Raw genomic sequence first — 19,174 nt, forward strand, 5'->3', positions numbered from 1 at the left:
CCCAGGAATACCTATTTAAAAGATCGATATACTCTAATAGAGCAGTCAGATATAAATACTCTAATAGAGCAGTCAGATCTAAATACTCTAATAGAGCAGTCACAGTATTCTTCAGAGGAGCGGTGTAGCAAGCTTGTAGATAGGGAGATATGCTATATGGTTGGTGAGGGGTAGCTATTGTCATTGTCAGCAGGTCATGACCTTTTTTTTTTTTTTTTTTTTGGTCTTCAGCTTACAGCTTGGGTGAAGTTGCGATTCATAATGAAACCTTACCTGTAGGGCCCCACTTTAACTCTTTGCCCTGGGCCCCTTAATTTCTCTGGGCGGCCCTGGGTACAGAATCTATATATGTACATCAAGCAGTGGCAATTCTAGACCTGACCTACAGGGGGTGCCAAGTACTGGGTCTTAAGAGTTTATTGTGAAGATTTTGTATTCATGTACTGTCTTCAGCCTTCTCACAGATCCTTAGTAAAAATAATAGCAAGCGCCAATCTTATGGTGAGGAACAGCATGACTATTGTTGTTTGGCTGTAATATAAAGTAGAATTTCAGGGGGGGGGGGGGTGCAAGCCCCATGGTACATAGCTATGTACAAAGTTTCACAACTAAAACTATTAAAATATCACAGCAACGCCAAAGAAACTTGATTACCAGTTTCTTGCTCAGACTTTTGAAAAATTGATGCGGACGGGAAGTTATTATTCATTATTTTCCAAAAGCACAACACACATCCCAAACATGAAGATTTCTGATAAAACAGTGAAATCCCTACATAGCTATATCTATAAAGTGTAGTATAATAAGGATGAAAGTAATAAGCTAGCTTATCACTCTAAAAGCTACAAGTTACATTAATTACTCTAGCATTAAATAAAGTGAAAAAAAAATGCATTAAATAGCTAAAGTATGTTACTAATCCATATAAGAATATTTAGCTATTTCTGTTACTCCTAATCGAGTGATTTTTCCATTAGAGTATAACTGATTGCTCTATTAGAGTAAAAGTGACTGCTCTATTAGAGTATTTCAATCTGAAATACCAATAATGAAATTCCATGCGGGTGTATCAAAAGCATGCGAGTGATGATGAAAAATTGCTAATCAATGTTCATTGGCCTGTGCACTTTAATTGAGAAGTGATAATCTCAGTTCAATCAAGTTTCAAAATATTCATTGTATAAACAGCTAAACATTGATAAATATCATTGTGGATTACTAATTGCTTGATTTGAGGCAGTTTTCTTGTAAGCTCATTAATTAGACAATTAATTGCGTGGCCGGCCAGTAATTTTACATTGTTACAGCTGAACCTTTTCATGAAAAAGCAAGCCAAGTAGTCATAAACTTATTTCTATTTGAGGAACAACTGCACTGTCATTTAATCACAAAGTGTGCTCTAATATATTAGAACACACACGGGGCAAGTGTAACAATACTTGGAAAAAAGTAACAAAGGCTTTGTGTTCACTACTTTGTTAGCCCAACGAAGTTATATGATGCTGGAAACTTAGCTAGAGATAGTTGAAGATATAATAGACATGTTGAGTGTCTACTGTAGTTTAATGTATTACTGATACTGCATCATAGCTAGCTACCACTGGTATCGGCATCGATACTGATACTGTATTGGTATCGGTCCACCTTTAATTACAATCGTCACATGATACTTTGTTTCTGGTATTACATAATTTTGTGGTTGTGCAAGTCTGTACATAACGAGATTGATTTTCAGTTCACTATATGTTATGGTGGCAGCAAACTTGTAAAATCACAGTCAAGTGGCGCACACGTGACTGGATATGGGACTCATTTTTTCAATTTTTTTTTGTATTGAGCTACTAATTGCTGTATTTTTACATGTAGAAATCGAAATACCAGTGTATTATTTGCTCATCTCACTCATATAATTACAATTAAACTTCAGGCCCTCGTCAAATCAATTTAAAATTGAAGTAGGGATCCAAGCTCTATGAAGTAGTGAAACAAGAGATGAATGATTGTATTACAGCATAGGTCGGTGGGTACTTCGGCATTGAAAGAAATGCTAACTTGAAAGTACCACCAAGCTATGCTGTAATACCATCATTCATCTCTTGTTTCACTACTTTTAAAGCTTGGATCCCAACTGCATTATTAATAATTTTAATATACACAAAGGTTGACTCGAGATACTCTAATACAGCAGTCACCCTAATAGAACAGTCACACATGTATAGCTGTATGCTATAGCAAAAAAATCAAACAAACTAGTTACCTACTACCAGGGTGTGTGTCACTATTTCATTTTTTGAAACCATCGAATGAGATCAGGTGTTAAATAATGCGTACAATTACTCAGTCACATGCCATCGCAAAGACCATAAAGTCAAAGTAGGCATGGCAAGGATGGATACAAAACAAAACAAACAAACAAAAACAATTAAAATATGTCAATTAGACCAAGTCAGATTTGCTGCAAGCAAAGAATACTCTCTGGGATGCGGTGGTAGCAATTGCTGCTGCTTTATCGAGTACTGTTTTGGAGTGGGAGAAACTTTGATTTAAAATGTGTTTCATTTCTGTAATAAGGTAATGACAAAAGCAGCCAATTTCAACAATGTAGTACTGACTTGCAAAGCCCAAGCGATCAAGCTCAGCAGCTATTTGTTGGTACTCAGGCTTTCCTTCTTTACACTGACATGCAGCAGTAAGGTCAGTATGAGCAGGTGAACTCCAGTAATGAGACAGTTTTCAGTTCTTCATTATACACAACGATATCAGGCTAGTGTGGGAATACTAGTAGAGTAGGCAGAATTGTGGCAGGAGGTGAATATGAAGGATGTTTGCCATCCAAATCAGCAAATATTTCAACATTGTCTAGCACATCAGTTATCAGACATTACAGCACAGCATCATGACGATAAGTATACCTAGCATGTTGTAAAGCCACAGTACAACCAATCAACACATGATAACAAGTATATAGGACGAAGTGACTGACAAAGAGAACAAGTTGGTCCAGTTTGTATCTGCCAGCAACGTAAATAGGCAGGGTATCTGATGAAGCTTGTAGCACAAATGAGAACTGGCCTGGATGAATTCCTAACAGCAGCCGGTTTCACAATTTTGATTTGGCTTCCAGAGTAGCACTGTTTTCAACTTTACATTCTACTGAGAAAGTGTCCAGCTTCTCTTGGCAAGGTTTTGTTTCTTTAAAAATGGCAAGGTGTTTGCTAGCAGTATAGAGCTTGCAAGCTGTTGGAATAGTGTCAAGTTGTGGTCTGGCTTGACGGATGAGAACTGTGAATCTGAAGGAGGTCAGAGGAAAGGTCTAACTGCAATGGACTTGTATCAGTGGGTCTGATGATTTAGAGATGTTAGCAAGTAAGCTAAATTTACACTGACTTGAAATTGAGGACACGCTGAGACAACAGACACCTGGATAGTTCAAGATTATGCAAGAGCAAGGCAAACATAGCCAGGATTTAGTGGGTAGATTTTCCATTCAAGTGATCAAATCAATACTTACATTAAAAATACAGCTAGGCATTTAGTGGCTAGATTTTCCATTTTAGTGATCGATTAAGAGTTGATTATGCTAGCATTATTAATACAGCTAGGCCAATAATCTAGTAATGGGGTGTGATATCGTGATCAAGTAAATAGATTAGGTGTGGTCTCGGTAGTTCATCCTCGCAGACCCATTCTCCGGGGTGGCGCTTGTAAGTCTTGGTGCTTGATCGTTATGATTTATAGTCAACCAAGATCGCATAATAGGCATGTTATTTAACCTATCGTGAAGTTACAGGTATCAGTAATTGCACAAGTTAAAGCCAAATACATTTAGTGATGTATATACTACTGATAAGAATTGAACTACAGTTCATGTGATTTCCTATCATACACATAATGGCCACCCTTCATGCATAAGTTTGATGAAATCTGGATTCCATGCACACATGCAATAATACATTTATTTGAGCAATGGTGACAAAATTTTGCAATACATCATTATTACTGTAGCCTGGATAGCAATGCTGACAAAGTTTTTCCCAAATTCCTTTAGCACAAATCCATAAAACATACATAAATCTGTAAATACAAATCCACGCTTTGACTTAAAGTGTTCCCATAATATAACTACTATAGTACTAGTGTAAAAACAATTTAAAAAATTTAAAACATGGGAATAGAGATCACTGAAAAAAGTATAGAAACAAGAGTAACAAGCCAGCATGTTAAACACATACAGATCTCTATTTGGACTCAATGGATATGGTAGAAACTAAGGAAAATCAGTAGTTTCTCCAATAATCAGGGGCAGATAAGTACTAAGAATGCTTCTGTATAAATGTTTATTTGAGTCCAAATAGAGATCTCTGTGTGTTTATCATGTTGGCTTGTTTGACTCTTGTTTCTTTACTTTTTTCAGCGATCTCTAAAGTCTGGATCCGCCCCTGGTAATCCTAAGGCTGCAGCACATGTTGCTGTCAGACCTTCAGTGCTGGTCACTGTAAAGTGTTACTACTAATAATTATAATAATAGTGGTAAGAGTGGTCATACATTATAATACTTATGAGTCAATATTTGTGTGGCCCATGCAGTGAGAGTGTTTTTCTCTCTGTACAAACTTTCAGTAACACTCCATAGAATGATTACAAACTTCATAATAATATTACAACTGAAATGTTACTGTATACACTGAATAGTTCCTTTGTCATGTAGACAGCTATATACCACTAGTTGTACGTGTTTACACAGACTGTACACCTTATTAATTACTAGTACACAACACAGCTACCTGCAGCTATAGTAAAAGTTTTACGTATAACCAACAAGGATGGCTCCTATCAGACTTGTAAATGGTATGTATCTGTACGTATGTGTATTAATGTCCATATAATTATACATGATACTCCATTCTTGTATACATGCTATACTATTAGTACTCTTTCAATAATGGTTGAGCCTACACCTTACGGCTATGAATGTTGCAGCAGCTAATGGATACAAAATCGGGTTGTATTTAATTACAGCAAAATTGAGCTGGGATTCTTCATTGAAAACTACTCACATGCATGTGCACCACACATGCACTACAAACATACAAACATTAATATGTACTATATTATACACTATGCCACACTATACGCACATGAACACACACAAAGCTATACATGTCCACATGCATGCATGCACATGTATCATTTCTGTGAACTGTGGTACAGTTCATTCATATACCATCTTATGTACTAATGTATTGTGAAGCCATATAAGTACTCAATAGTAAACAACTGCGCTGATAGACAAGCAAGGGATGGCCGTATATCCAAAAGCTGATCAAGGGAAGCGTCCATCCAGGTCGTTAGTTTGCAATGTTATGAAGCACTCAACTTCCACAGAAAATTCGATACTTTTATCACAAAGTAAACGATTTCATCGAAATTTGTTGCTTAGCCACTCTACTATAACTATACAGTATATCCCATTTAATGCTGTACCTTAATTCATTTATACCGTACTGTAATAAATATATGCAATCACTATAGAAAATCTGTTTATCTGGTTAATGGTGACATCACATGCACTGGTTCAGTCAACAAGTGCTAAAGTGTATCATGTGATCCCTGATGATCATTACTACCCTACCAGTGATAAAACATATACTCTACAACACTACCTCAACAATACCAGCAAATACTTCATCTCTAATGTACAACTACACTTCCTACCAGGGCAATACTTCCTTAATACTGACCTGATAATAAGTAACATCAGTAACTTTTCACTTGTTGGAAACATTTCTGATGGAGAAGTTCATACTGTGATAAACTGTACCTCACCAGCTGGTGTGTTGGTGATTGATAGTGATAACATTTTCTTCGGTAATATTGTAATGTGGGAGTGTAGTAATGATTTAAAGTTAAAGAAAACCACACTCGTTAGAACATTTAGGTTTAATAGTAAGACTCTATTGATCTTAAACAGCACTACAGTTGAAGTCATCCACTTTCATTCTTTGTGCTCATCACATACAGAAAAATGTAGAGTTCATTTAAGAAATACCCAAAGTTTATCAATCCTAAGCAACATCACTTCAAATTGCATTAAAGTAGAATATACAGACTCCCAATTGTCTGCCACAAGCCATGCTGTTGAAATCAATAAGTATAAATCGTATGAATCATCATTGTATTCACTACAAATATCACATAAAAGTAACAGCAATATCAATATAACAGTGTCTGAGTCAAACTTCCACAAATACAAATCAGTGTTATTTAAATGTGATTATTGCAGTGGAGAAAGCATACTTAATATAATTAGATGTGTTTTTACCTCAGTGGAGGAAAGCTATTATAAAAGTTATACTAATTCAATTGAAATAAGTACAGATTCATGCAATAATATTTTTGTTATATCTGTTACTATACTACACTGTGAATTCCAGAATTATCAAGGAAACGGTAGGCACATGATTGATGTTGACATTGACTGCTGGACAAAAGTCAAGTCAACATTGTTGATAAAAAATACTACTTTTCAGTCAATTACTGATGTGTACTCTGTAATATATGTGAAGAATATAATTGTGTACTTCCAACAACATGTAACACTTAGCAGCATCAAGAGTGCTTATAGCATTATTGAAGTACACAATGGCTATTTACAAATCCATAACTACACTGAAATAAGAAACAGTAGTGTGTATACACTAACAAACATTGCAGAAATTTATATTGAAGAATATACAATGCTACACATCACATACAATAATGCAACGTTGTTATTTTCACTACCAATTGACAAGTCATACCCAACAATCCTCAGTGCAGCTAGCCCTATTGAGTCATTGGTATCACCATGTTTATTTCAATATCTTAGTAAACAAGGTAATCTGGACAACCACACTTTTCAAGACACAAAACTCAATTATCAAATTTTACTCCATCACAATTTGGCTAGGCTCTTTTCTGATGTCAAGTACAGGGTAGCTCACTGCAGCTGGACCCCGAACACTGCATTTGTAGAAGCACATTCAAACTATGTAAGCCAAAAAGTTATTCAATTTTACAGGAACAATTTTACATTAGAAGGATACAAGCAAATATGTTTGTGTAAACACATGAATGAAAGCAATTGCCTGCAAGATGAATTGAGTCCTGTTTATCCAGGCCAGACTGTTACATTTCAATTTATATTAGTTGATTCATTATCAAAGGGACTATTCCAAATAGAGGATAGGCCTGACCATGCTTGTAGAAGTCATGATCAGCCAATGGTAAGTGAAATTAATGATGAACAGTGTATCTCTGTTAACTACACAATGCAGTACAGAGAAGGAGGTCAGTGTGAGCTCTACACAACAGTTAAAGTGAATTGCAGTGTTACTAATCCATTTCTACTAACAATTCCGTTAACCTATCCAGTCAGCACTATTGAGGGAAATGCTGACATTTTTTATGTTCCATTACAATCTTGCCCTAAAGGATTTTCACTGTCAAGTTCAGGATATTGTAAGTGTGATCCTGTCCTATCACACATACTAGTGCATCTTACATGTGACATCAATGATGGTACCATACCACGTCCTGGTGATAGTTGGATATCAGCTAATACCATTAACAACAAACACACTTACCGTGTGTCACTAAAATGTCCATTTGACTACTGCCTACCTCACTCAACTTACACTAATCTTTCCAACAATGTTGACACACAGTGTCAGTTCAGTAGGTATGGTGTATTGTGTGGACAATGCCAGCCTGGTCTGAGTGCTGTGTTTGGTTCCTCCCAATGTAAAAACTGTCCCAATGTTTACGTTTTGATTATTGCGCCAATTGCACTTGTAGGAGCTATTGTTGTATGTCTCTTGTTCTTCCTCAACTTTACAGTAACTGATGGAAATATTAATACATTTCTGTTGTATGTTAACATTGTTAGCTTTAACATTCCAACATTTTTTCCAAATCAAGATCCTTCAGTTGCATTAGCACATTCATGCATTTCACTAGCTAATCTTGATCTTGGAATTGAGACATGTTTTTACAATGGAATGGATGACTATGCTAAGATGTGGTTACAGCTAACATTTCCAATGTACATCATCTTCATAGCCACAATACTCATTATTGCCAGTCGTTACTCCACTATGATACAGAGACTGACAGCTCGTAGAGCCTTGCCAGTACTAGCCACACTATTCTTATTATCCTATACTAAGATCCTGTGTACTGTATGTAATGTGATGTTCTTCTACACTACAATCACTCACCTACCAAGTGGACACACTACATTGGTGTGGTCAGTGGATGCAAATGTTCCACTCTTTGGAGTAAAGTTCACAATACTATTCACAGTATGTCTCCTCCTATTCCTCATACTACTACCCTTTAATGTAATACTTTTGTTCACAAGGACTTTGTCCCACCTGAAATTCATCAATCATTTCAAACCATTGTTGGATGCCTTTCAAGGTCCATACAAGGACAAGTTCTACTACTGGACTGGTCTGCAGCTTTTATTAAGAGCTGTGTTCTTTGGTGTATCAGCTCTGGACAGGAGAACCAGCTTGATGGTCAGTATCATATTAGTTGGAGTAATGATTTCCATACATGGATATTTTCGTCCATTTAAAGACAAGACAAATAATAATCTTGAACTGCTTCTCTTACTTAACCTTCAGGTTCTCTTTGTCGTGTCAATTTATAACACTCCTAATGTTGTTGCAGTTAATATATTAATAGCAATGGCTTTTGTGCAGCTAGTGTACATCGTACTGAAACATGTACAACAGCATCTGCCGAACAAGTGCAGTAATGTCATTGATACTGCAAAATACATATTTAAACTATGCTTGTCTTCTTTTCAAAGCTCAACTGCAGTAAACCGTATACAAAATATTGAGCTCAGAGGTATTATACCAGAAGTGGCTCATAATTATAATGAATTTCAAGATTCTCTCATTGGGGTAGACTAACACTCTCTGATACCATATGGTAACTTGAGCAATTTTGTTTACATGCATGAATTTATGTGATACGTAATATAATTGCAGTGTTTTGTTTAATATTTTCAGTAGCCATTTACATGCACACTCACGTTACACACATGTACATTATGTGATGAGAAGAAATAAGTTATGCATATATTCTATAGTTATAGTAGCTACATTATTAATCTATAAAATCACAAAAGACAAATGTGAATGTAGCATATAAGTTGTTTAGGTCCCATATGCCTGCATGCCACACACATGCTCATCACGTGTTGACACCTCAGATGTTACCATGACACTTTTGTTTTAACAGTACTTGCACTTGCACTGATTAATTTGCATCAATGTAACAGTTACCTGTAATGAAACATTTGCATGCCATTTAAACAACCTAACTTCAAGCTGCAAGCCACAGTCTAACTAACTAACCAAACCATCTCATTTGATAAATCACATATAAATCACATCTGGAGAACTAGCATGTACTTGTAAAATCATATAAGTATAGTATTTTTTCAGGAAAGATGATTGTCCATGTAGTATCTCATAGAAGATCCAATGTCATTTTTGTGGCAAAATTGTTCTACACAACATTTAAACTTTTTTTCCATCAATAAATAACTAGTTACAACTATTATGAGAACAAATGGTACATAGTGAAAGCTACACTGTCTATGTATGTGTTTAATAATTAAAAACAGTAATGCGATTATAGGTACTAGCTCATCCCTGATACTTATGCACCTATCAATGTATTGCCCCACTACCCCCCCCCCCTCCCCCCCCCCCCCTCGGGCATATATGGGGCTATAGTGGGGATTTGACACAGCCGAATGTCAAATGCCCCATAGTAGGGCAAACCTATCGTGTCAAATCCCCTCCGCTGGCCCCAGTTGCAACGCGGGATTTACTCGGGATTTGACATAGCGAAGGAAGTTACAACAAAAAAATATTTTGGTGCTTACTGAACGATCGTCAAATGCCCCATAGTGGGGCAGCAGTTTCGAGTCAATTCCCCCTGTAAAGCCCCACTTACGCCCGAGGGGGGGGTGGTGGGGCAATACATTGATAGGTGCATTAATGCTTTCCCACTCAAACTCACTCAGGCTGAAGCCAGGATAATTATATTGTATTTTGTTATTCATGCAAAGTGTAGCTGCATGGGAACTAGCTAGGGTGGGTCAAAATTGATACAGAAATTGCCAGGGAGGTTTTAGCAGCATTCAAGCAAGAATAGCCACATGCATTTATATTTCAGCACATATTTGAACACATCCATTTGCACAAACTGCACGTTTTCAGGCTGATGGTCACATGCTTGAAGGAACACCGGATGCAACATTTCTGTTATTATGATTATTACTTTTTAACAATTCATATACACTGTACATGTTGGCCCTGTATGTTTTGTGCTCTTTCCAGGTGTGTTGTTAATTTTAATTTTAGTAAATAAATAACAGTAAAATGAATTAAATTATCTACCAGTGGGTTATACAGTTGTGTTACATACATTAATCCTGTGGAGAGTTGAGGTACAAACAATGCACCTGTATACAGATCAGCTTACAGTGTTGGAGGCTTTATCAAGAAGGAAGTGCCAAGCCATCTTTGGATTATTTAACCACTAACTACTATAGTCGGTTCACATTCACCCGAGCCCTTGTTTCTTGTTAATCTCTCTTGCTACATGGACCAGTGCTAGCTGTCCAAACATTTAGCAGCACTGTGAAGCCCTTTAAATGCCAGAACTATTTGTCAAAATGTGCTTTGATACAGGCAAGAACAAGTGAGTTATGAGACTTTTAAAATATCCCATACATTTAGTATAGACAATTCAAGCACGCAAACATGTTTACAACATAAAAACATGCTTGTTCCAGTAAAAAACCATTGGGAGTGAACACCTGTTCAACTCTTTGATATTACTATATTTGGTGGGGCTCAGGTGAATGCATACTGACTATAGTGAAGCCATCCTCCATAATCACACTCAATATGCCCTTTACTATATAATTGCTGCCAAACAATTATGACTGCATGTACGTAGGGTAGGTAACAAACTGATTACTATAAGATGAGTGTCAATGTAACGTGATGAAATGCATCCACTTGACACTGAGTAGTAGGAGAATTACAATAAAATTCTAACTGCTAGGAGTTGTGTTATGTATACTGCCATTGAACACCATTCCATGCACATAAGAATTATATTGAGCTACTAATTCACTACCAAATTGTTAGTATATGGCTGTAGCCATTCCACTTACAATACCATGCGTGCTTGCTAAAACCTGCATGAATATTGTTTTTAACACCTATGGGTGGATTTTTGAAGTCTTTACCATTTGTCTGAATTTAATCTCTTTCACTAGTATAATGGTTGCTACATGCACTGGAAACACTTAGCTCATCAGTTATACTGAATTCATTGTTCTATCTCTTGCTTTATAAGGGTAAAAACAATAAACTGACTTGACTCACTTGAGTGTTTATCCAGGTACATGTTCACAACCTAGTAGCTGGTCTATGGAAATAGTGGCAGTGGGCCAGTAGTGCCAAGTGCAACTGGTATTTGGATTAGATGTGAGCCATTTTTCATGCAAGTAAAAATTGCAAATTTAAAGTTACAGAAGACTAAACTTTGAAAGGGCAGTACATGCATGAATGTATGTGGTTGATTGTCAATTTGTGGTCACAATTATGCAGAGTGTACTGCTTTCCTAACTGGAACAATGCCATGAGGTCAGCATTAAGTTCATCTGCAGCTCTGAGCTGGTCCTCCTTAGGAGGAATAGAGTAGTATGATCACTGATCAGCATATCATGTCCAATGTTGGAAGAAAACTGCATGGACATGCAATTAACAGAAGGTAACAAACAACTGTAAAGGTTCAAAAGTAGAAGTGATCATAGTGTGATACCCTGCTGATGTTGCCAATACAAAAGACCATTGAATCCCTCTGCAGTGGCCACATGCAAAAGCTTTTCAGACAAATATGATGTAAACAACTCCAACCCACTAACACTAATATTCCGCAAATGACAGAGAAGACCCTGCAGCTGCTATCAGACCTTTCAGAAGCATGCACTCTTCTTAATATCCAGTGCAATTAATTGCACTTCAGCCGCAGATTGAGGGCAATAACAATGGATCCAGCCAGTAGCATGCACAACTACTGTCTGACATAAGAAATTTTGGAATTTTCTTAATTCCATAAAGGGCCATCGTCATCCAATTCCGCCTCTCAAACATAATGATTCATCGATCTCAGATGATAGTAGCAAGGCCAACATTTTCAACCAATTCTTTCATTCTGTCTTTACTGTTGAAGATAACACAGTCTCTCTGAACTGCGTCAATCCTTGGAAGTCCACCCTGAACTGATCAATTCAATAGATCTTTCTGTGGATGAAGTTCATCAAGAGCTAGTAAATCTCCAGAAAGACAAAGCCGGTGGTCCTAACTGTGTTCCTGCCTATTTGCCTCAAATAGTTGCTGATTTTCTTGCTGCACCACTCAGCAAATTATTTCAACTTTCCTTCTCCACTGGGTCTTTACCCAGGGATTGGGTTACAGCTATACTAGTTTATAAAAAAAGTGATAGTCATCTTTCATCCAACTACCGCCCAATTAGTTTAACATCAATTGTAATTAAAGTAATGGAGAAAATAATTCATCATCAACTTGTCAAAGCATTGGAGTCTCACAATCTTATCAGTAACTATCAGCATGGTTTCCATGGTTGTCGTTCCACTGTCAGTCTGTTATTGACAGCAATTCATGATTGGGCAGCTTGTCTGGAAAGGTGTCATTCAGTACACTGTATTTTTCTTGACCTAGCTACAGGGCCGCCCACAGGGGGGGGGGGGGGGGGGGGGGACTGGGGCGTTTGGCCCTGGGCCCCATGAATACTGAATACCTGTTTAAAAGATCGATATACTCTAATAGAGTAGTCAGATCTAAATACTCTGATAGAGCAGTCACAGTATTCTTCAGAGGAGCAGTGTAGGAAGCTTATAGATAAGGAGATATGGTTGGTGAGGGGTAGCTATTGTCATTGTTAGCAGGTCATGACCTTTTTTTTTTTGGTCTTCAACTTACAGCTTGGGTGAAGTTGTGATTCAGAATGGAAACCTCCTTGCCTATTTTGACGGCCCTGCCTAGCTAAAGCCTTTGACTCTGTGCCTCACTCCCATTTATTATTAAAACTTGAATGTTTAGGAATCAAAGGTGATCTTCTGCGGTGCATGGCTAAAGTATTTCCTTACCAAGTGGTCTCAGAGGGTGATTATTAATGGATCATTTTCAAATTGGCTACCTGTATTATCTGGAGTGCCCCAGGGATCTGTTCTTGGGCCTCTATTGTTAAACCAGGCGCGCGCCCACAGCCGGCCGAAGGCCGGCTGTGGGCGTGCGCCTGGTTTACTGTAATTGTTTCCGTAAAAGTGTGTGTGTGTACCTATCTATCTACCTATGTACCTATCTACCTATGTACCTATCTACCTATGTTTGTCCGTACGCACCCACGTGAGCAAAATCGTTTAATAACGGTGAAAGCAGCTTTTACGTAAGAAGTAAAAGTGAAATGAAGTCTGTATTAAACTTCTGCACAGGTGAACTTTGCTCTGAGGTGGTTTCTTTTCGGCGGACTGAAATACGGATGAGGTGACTTTCCTCAGACTACCTTCCCCTTGAGGTTTTCAGGCATTTAGCAACTGAAATACAACGGCGCAGGCCTCGTACACTGCCAGGAATAGCCTATCGCTTCGAGTTGAAAGGGGGCGTGTCCCTTACGTACGCGAACGAAAATGAAGAGCAGCTTTGAGGCTTTGTCGAGAGAATTTGTGGGAAACAACACGTTAGTCACACCATAAAACAGTTTAGAAGATAGTTTTGTGCGTAATATGTTGGTAAAAGCGGTTTATTTAACAAACGCTTCCTTAGCAGTGCATAGCAACGTAATTGAATGAATTACGAATATTTCATGAATTACGAGAAATAGCTAATTATATTATTGCACAACCCAAACTACCATATTGTAAAGTAGTAATACATAGTTGGTTAATTCATAGTAGTATATTACTGTCTATAGTTATTCCAGATGAGTTAGCTAGCTGCATGGCGCCTGGTTTTTAGAAGTAGCACAACATCAACTTGTTTTTATTGTACATTGATGACATCTACCAATCTATTTCTCATACTTCAGTTCTAATGTTTGCAGATGACATAGCCCTCTACAAGGAAATTGTATCTTCATCAGACCAAGATATGCTTCAAGCTGATTTGTCAAAAGTTTTCGAATGGTCTCGTAAATGGCAACTAAACTTAAATCCTTCTAAATGTGAGACAATCTGCATTTCTTATAAATGTTCACCTCCTCCTGTAAGCTACAGATTATAAATAATCATCTTTTATCCACCAAATCTGTTGTACGATACCTTGGCGTATTCATCAATTCCCACTTTAAGTGGTCGGACCATGTCAAGTATACTGCTGCAAAGGCAGCTAGATCCTTAAATATTCTTCGGCATTCTCTTTATACATGTCTATCTTCTGTTAAAGCTGCAGTCTATAAATGTATTGTCCATCCTATACTGGAGTATGCTTCTCCGGTATGGTATCTGCACTCATCTGGTGACATCAAGCAGCTGGAAAATGTCCAGCGCAGGGCAGCCAGATGGGTTTGCGGAAGTCGTTGGAATCCTGCCTGCAAACAATGGTCCAGATCATCTGACTGTTGCTTAGATCAAATGGAGTGGCCATCATTAAACCAGAGACAAAACTACTTCACTATATCTGTTAAGTACATAACATCTTGCATTACCAATCAGCAATTTCTTCTTCACGGTATTTCTCTGCAGTTACTAGACATTCAAATCCATCAGCCATAGACACCTCTATATCCACAAACAGTCAACCCTGACCCCAACAGAACTTCAGATAACTGAGGATAATTTCTTTGAAACAGAATGTCTGTGAAGTGTCTCACATTTGCTGAGCTTTTCAGAGTTCTACAAGACGTGAGTATATTAATTACGACAGAAAAGATACAACAAAAACTGGGTTACTGACTCTAAGGTTACTAACAATGAGTCCAACACCATCGGTAGCCTTGTTTTACTACCCTAAGGCAAAAACAGCATCAGGTGAAAAGCACTTAGAAAACAAGACACCCCTTTTAGGGACCCACCATGTATCAGGTGTACAATCTTGGTTTATCTCATTTGCAGTTGTACATTTAAAGCTAGGAATTATGATTTAAATTCTACTTCAAATTATCTGCTGATATACTACAGCAAGAAAATAATTTTAGGCAAGCATCCTAATGGATCTGCATAATTATGTATGTGCATATGTATGACCAGCCAGCACTTTTTAAATAATGATAATCAGCTATCTGTTCCTAGAATTAGACAAATGTCTCCAAATAAGTGAATTGTTTGGATAACTGGAACCTATTGATTATACACAGACTTGAATCTGTTCAATTACTCTAATAGAACACACAGTAAAAGTGAAATGTTTAGCATTTCATGGTGTTTGGATAACTGACCCCAACAGAAGTTCAGATATCTAAATAAAAGAAGTGTGTTAGAAACCAGCAATAGTACTGTAGATTACTGACACAAAAACTCATTAAACAACTTTCAAGATACAAGTGAAAATCCATAAAATCAAAGTACCGTACATGCTAAATTTAAAGTACTCCTTTAGGTGCACTACATTATTCAACTTGTATGGAAGAAGTCACCCATTTTCATCTTCCCCATCACATCTACACTTCCATACATGTTCATCTTGTAGTTGGGTTTGTGTTTGTACATCCTCATCAGATCAAACCTGTACTGCTCCATGTGTCTGATGTGAGCCAACTGCTTTTCTACAGAGTAAGCAACACAGTGTGTAGGAGCTACACAATTATACAACATCAAAGCAATCATAGAGCATCTTAGTTATTACTGAAACTCGTCCTTAGTAAAACTGTTACTATCCTCAGTAAAGGCTTCTGGTTGGATGCTTTGTTGAGATTAGTGCATTTTATTGGCTATGCATAATCAAGCCCAAAAATGCCTCCAGATGGATCTTAAACACTTTCCGTGTTATTTTATAACTGAATTTTGTACAGTCTAGTTGTCTGACTATAACTGATGCAACATATAATAACTTGACTATAGTTAAGGCTATGGGCCTGATTTCTAAGATGTGCCTTTTTGTTTCATTACTGCAGCAGCTACAATGGATGCACTATGGACTTACCTTTGTCCTGCTTTTTGCCTCATTTCTTTCTCCACTACCACATAGCTATGTACATAGGTGGTGATTTGCAGATATGAGCAGATTGATTGCAAAGGCATTTCTCAAACTGCTTTAATTTCATTTGTAGCACTGTGTAATGGGATGAAACATAGCTGAAAAAGAAGCAAAATGACCACTTTGCTTTTATTGGCATGCATCCAGACAAAAAAATGTTTAATGACATGTATTTCACCATTCTATCCTTTGATACGGTATATGTGGATTGATTCACCAATCACATTATTTTACAAAAAGTAAACAAACAAGTGCAAGGTATGTAGAATTTTGAATTCAAGTATTCATGGGCAGGGCGGCCCACAGGGGGGGCAACTGGGGCATTTTTCCCCAGGCCCCAGCTTGAAAGGGGCCCCCAGGAAGAGCCCCTTGAATACCTGTTTACAAGATCGATATACTCTAATAGAGCAGTCAGATCTAAATACTCTAATAGAGCAGTCACAGTATTCTTCAGAGGAGCAGTGTAGCAAGCTTATAGATAAAGAGACATGGTTGGTCAGGGGTAGCTATTGTCATTGTCAGCAGGTCATGACCTTTTTTTTTTTTTTTTTTTTGGTCTTCAGCTTACAGCTTGGGTGAAGTTGTGATTCAGAATGGAAACCTCTTTGCCTCTGGGGTCCCACTTTAACCCTTTGCCATGGACCCCTTAATTTCTCTGGGCAGCCCTGTTCATGGGTCATTAATGAATATACGCATAAAATGTACTTTTTGATTTTAAAATAATTTTGTGAGCTAAACTAAATATTGTACTGTACTTCAATCAGCAGCACTGAAGTGAAAAGCTCTTTTAAACTGAAGGGAATCCACTGGTACACCCCCCCCCCCCCCCCCCCCCACACACACACACACACACACACACGATTTACCACTGCTACATTAGCATTATACTGTAAGTATTTAAAACAGGTCTTTGTATATACTAACATTAAGCTAAACCATGCATATAGTCATATACAAAGTTCATTTTATAGTGAAACAACAATGGATACTTTATATCCAAGTGCACTATATGCTCTCAATTAAAACATCGCAAATACTGAAAATATGTATCCATACTTCCTTGCTTTAAGAGTTCTAAGCCTGACACAATGATTCAGATACAGGCAGCAACCAATGACATATTTCAAATGACAGCTAGAGTACACATATGCACACCACAAATATAAATCTGAACACTCCTACAGGTAAATGCAACAAGCACAGTATAGTACATTAAAGTCCTATCACTAACTGTATTATCAGAGACAGGTTGCCAAATTTATTAACCAAACTTCATGTACTATATTAGCTTACATACTCTTTTACAACATAAAAACCTTGATAATGGCAGCACATCACCAGGGGTTAATCTAGGGGGGGGCACAGGCCCCCTCTGGGTTAGCTATTGCCCCCCCTAGGTTTATACCTAAAGCCTTGAGAAATGGAAAGGTTTAATTGATCCCAAAGTTGTATAATCCAATGGTCAATATTCAATGGCATCACAGTAAAATTTCACCAAAATTGAGTAGCTATATTTACACCTAAATTTTCAAAATTTTCCTGGGGGAGCATGCCCCCAGACCCCCCTAGAATCCGAAGTGACTTACTTCGCCCCCTCTAGGTTTATATTCTGGGTTGAGCCCTGATCACACGGGCACTGAGACCATAATATTTTCCAGTCAGCTACATAGTCACTATAAGAATCTATAACTATCTCTTATCTCCCAAATACTGAATGCGGAAAATGACCATGTAGGTCACACAGTCATCATTGCAAGTCAACAGAGCTGTTCTGTACTGTTTAGGGCAGTAAACAATCAGTTTTTAAAAACAATCATGCAGCCATATACATAGCAATTTATAGCTCTAAACTGCTCAGTACATGCCTATACAGTTTAAACCATTCATTTCTCTACACTTATGTACAGTGCAATTTTGCATACAGCCAAGGCCAAATGTGCTTTCAGCGTGTATAGGGATATGGATATATATGGATGACAAAGGAATTATATTTGATGTGCTTCAATGCAACTGAATAACTGCAAGGTAGAGTTTGCTATGGTTTCACCTTATTAATACAACTTTAAGAAGAGAAGCCTCTCTGTATGTGCACATACATACATACATACTCCAATAACGATGTCTGATTATGAATGTATAAGGCAATCAGCCTGGAAATGAATTAATATGAGCACTGAAACATTGTTATCAGAAAGATAACAGGAATTTACTTTAAAAGTATTAGTCTACATGTGCAAATACATAAATACTTACATACTTGAAGAGTTCTATATAAAGTTCAACTAATGCATTGGTACACTGTCAGTATAAGTAAGAACTTTATAGCTTGTTATTACAACATATCAAATGGGGACTGCATTTTGTTAATTTAAATATAATTTTATCTCAATAAAATGTTTTGATGCTTTCATGACTTCTTCTTCAGATATTCATAGCCATACAGTGACCATGATGCAATAACATGCTCTATATATTTTTAAGGTTGTGCTGACTACAAATGACCATTAAAATTTTATACAGTTTTAATAATAGTAAAAGTTGTAAACAACTTTCTAATTTATTGCTCATACATAATTCCTTTCCCCTACCCCCATTCTTCAAATCACTGACTACATCAGGTTGGTATAAACAGCCAACCCAGGAACCAAGGACCCAGAATTTGTGTGGACCCAACTTTTTAGTGGAATTTATGTACTACATGATGTTTATACAGTGTATATACATTCTATACTTGTACTGGATGCCTCTGCCAGTCACAGCAGCTAGTCTCGCAAGGCCAATTCACCTTTTCTCAGTCGTGGTGTGCCTTACACAATGTTTATACAAATTAGAAATCATAAGCATCTCTGAAAAAGGATCTGCAGTTGACCAAGCAGCTGACT

The 19,174-nt window shown here is 37.3% G+C and overlaps 1 long non-coding RNA gene across 1 annotated transcript; it reads right to left on the reverse strand.

The window, feature by feature from the left end:
- Positions 1-15,572: 15,572 nt before the first annotated feature.
- Positions 15,573-18,621, reverse strand: LOC136254197 (uncharacterized). Its single transcript, XR_010700355.1, has 2 exons — positions 18,546-18,621; positions 15,573-15,861 (listed from the first exon to the last, which is right to left on the reverse strand). It is a non-coding gene; the product is annotated as an uncharacterized lncRNA (long non-coding RNA).
- Between the last annotated feature and the right edge of the window lie 553 nt (positions 18,622-19,174).

This window comes from Dysidea avara, chromosome 4 (assembly GCF_963678975.1).
Source record: "Dysidea avara chromosome 4, odDysAvar1.4, whole genome shotgun sequence".
Taxonomy (NCBI): domain Eukaryota; kingdom Metazoa; phylum Porifera; class Demospongiae; order Dictyoceratida; family Dysideidae; genus Dysidea; species Dysidea avara.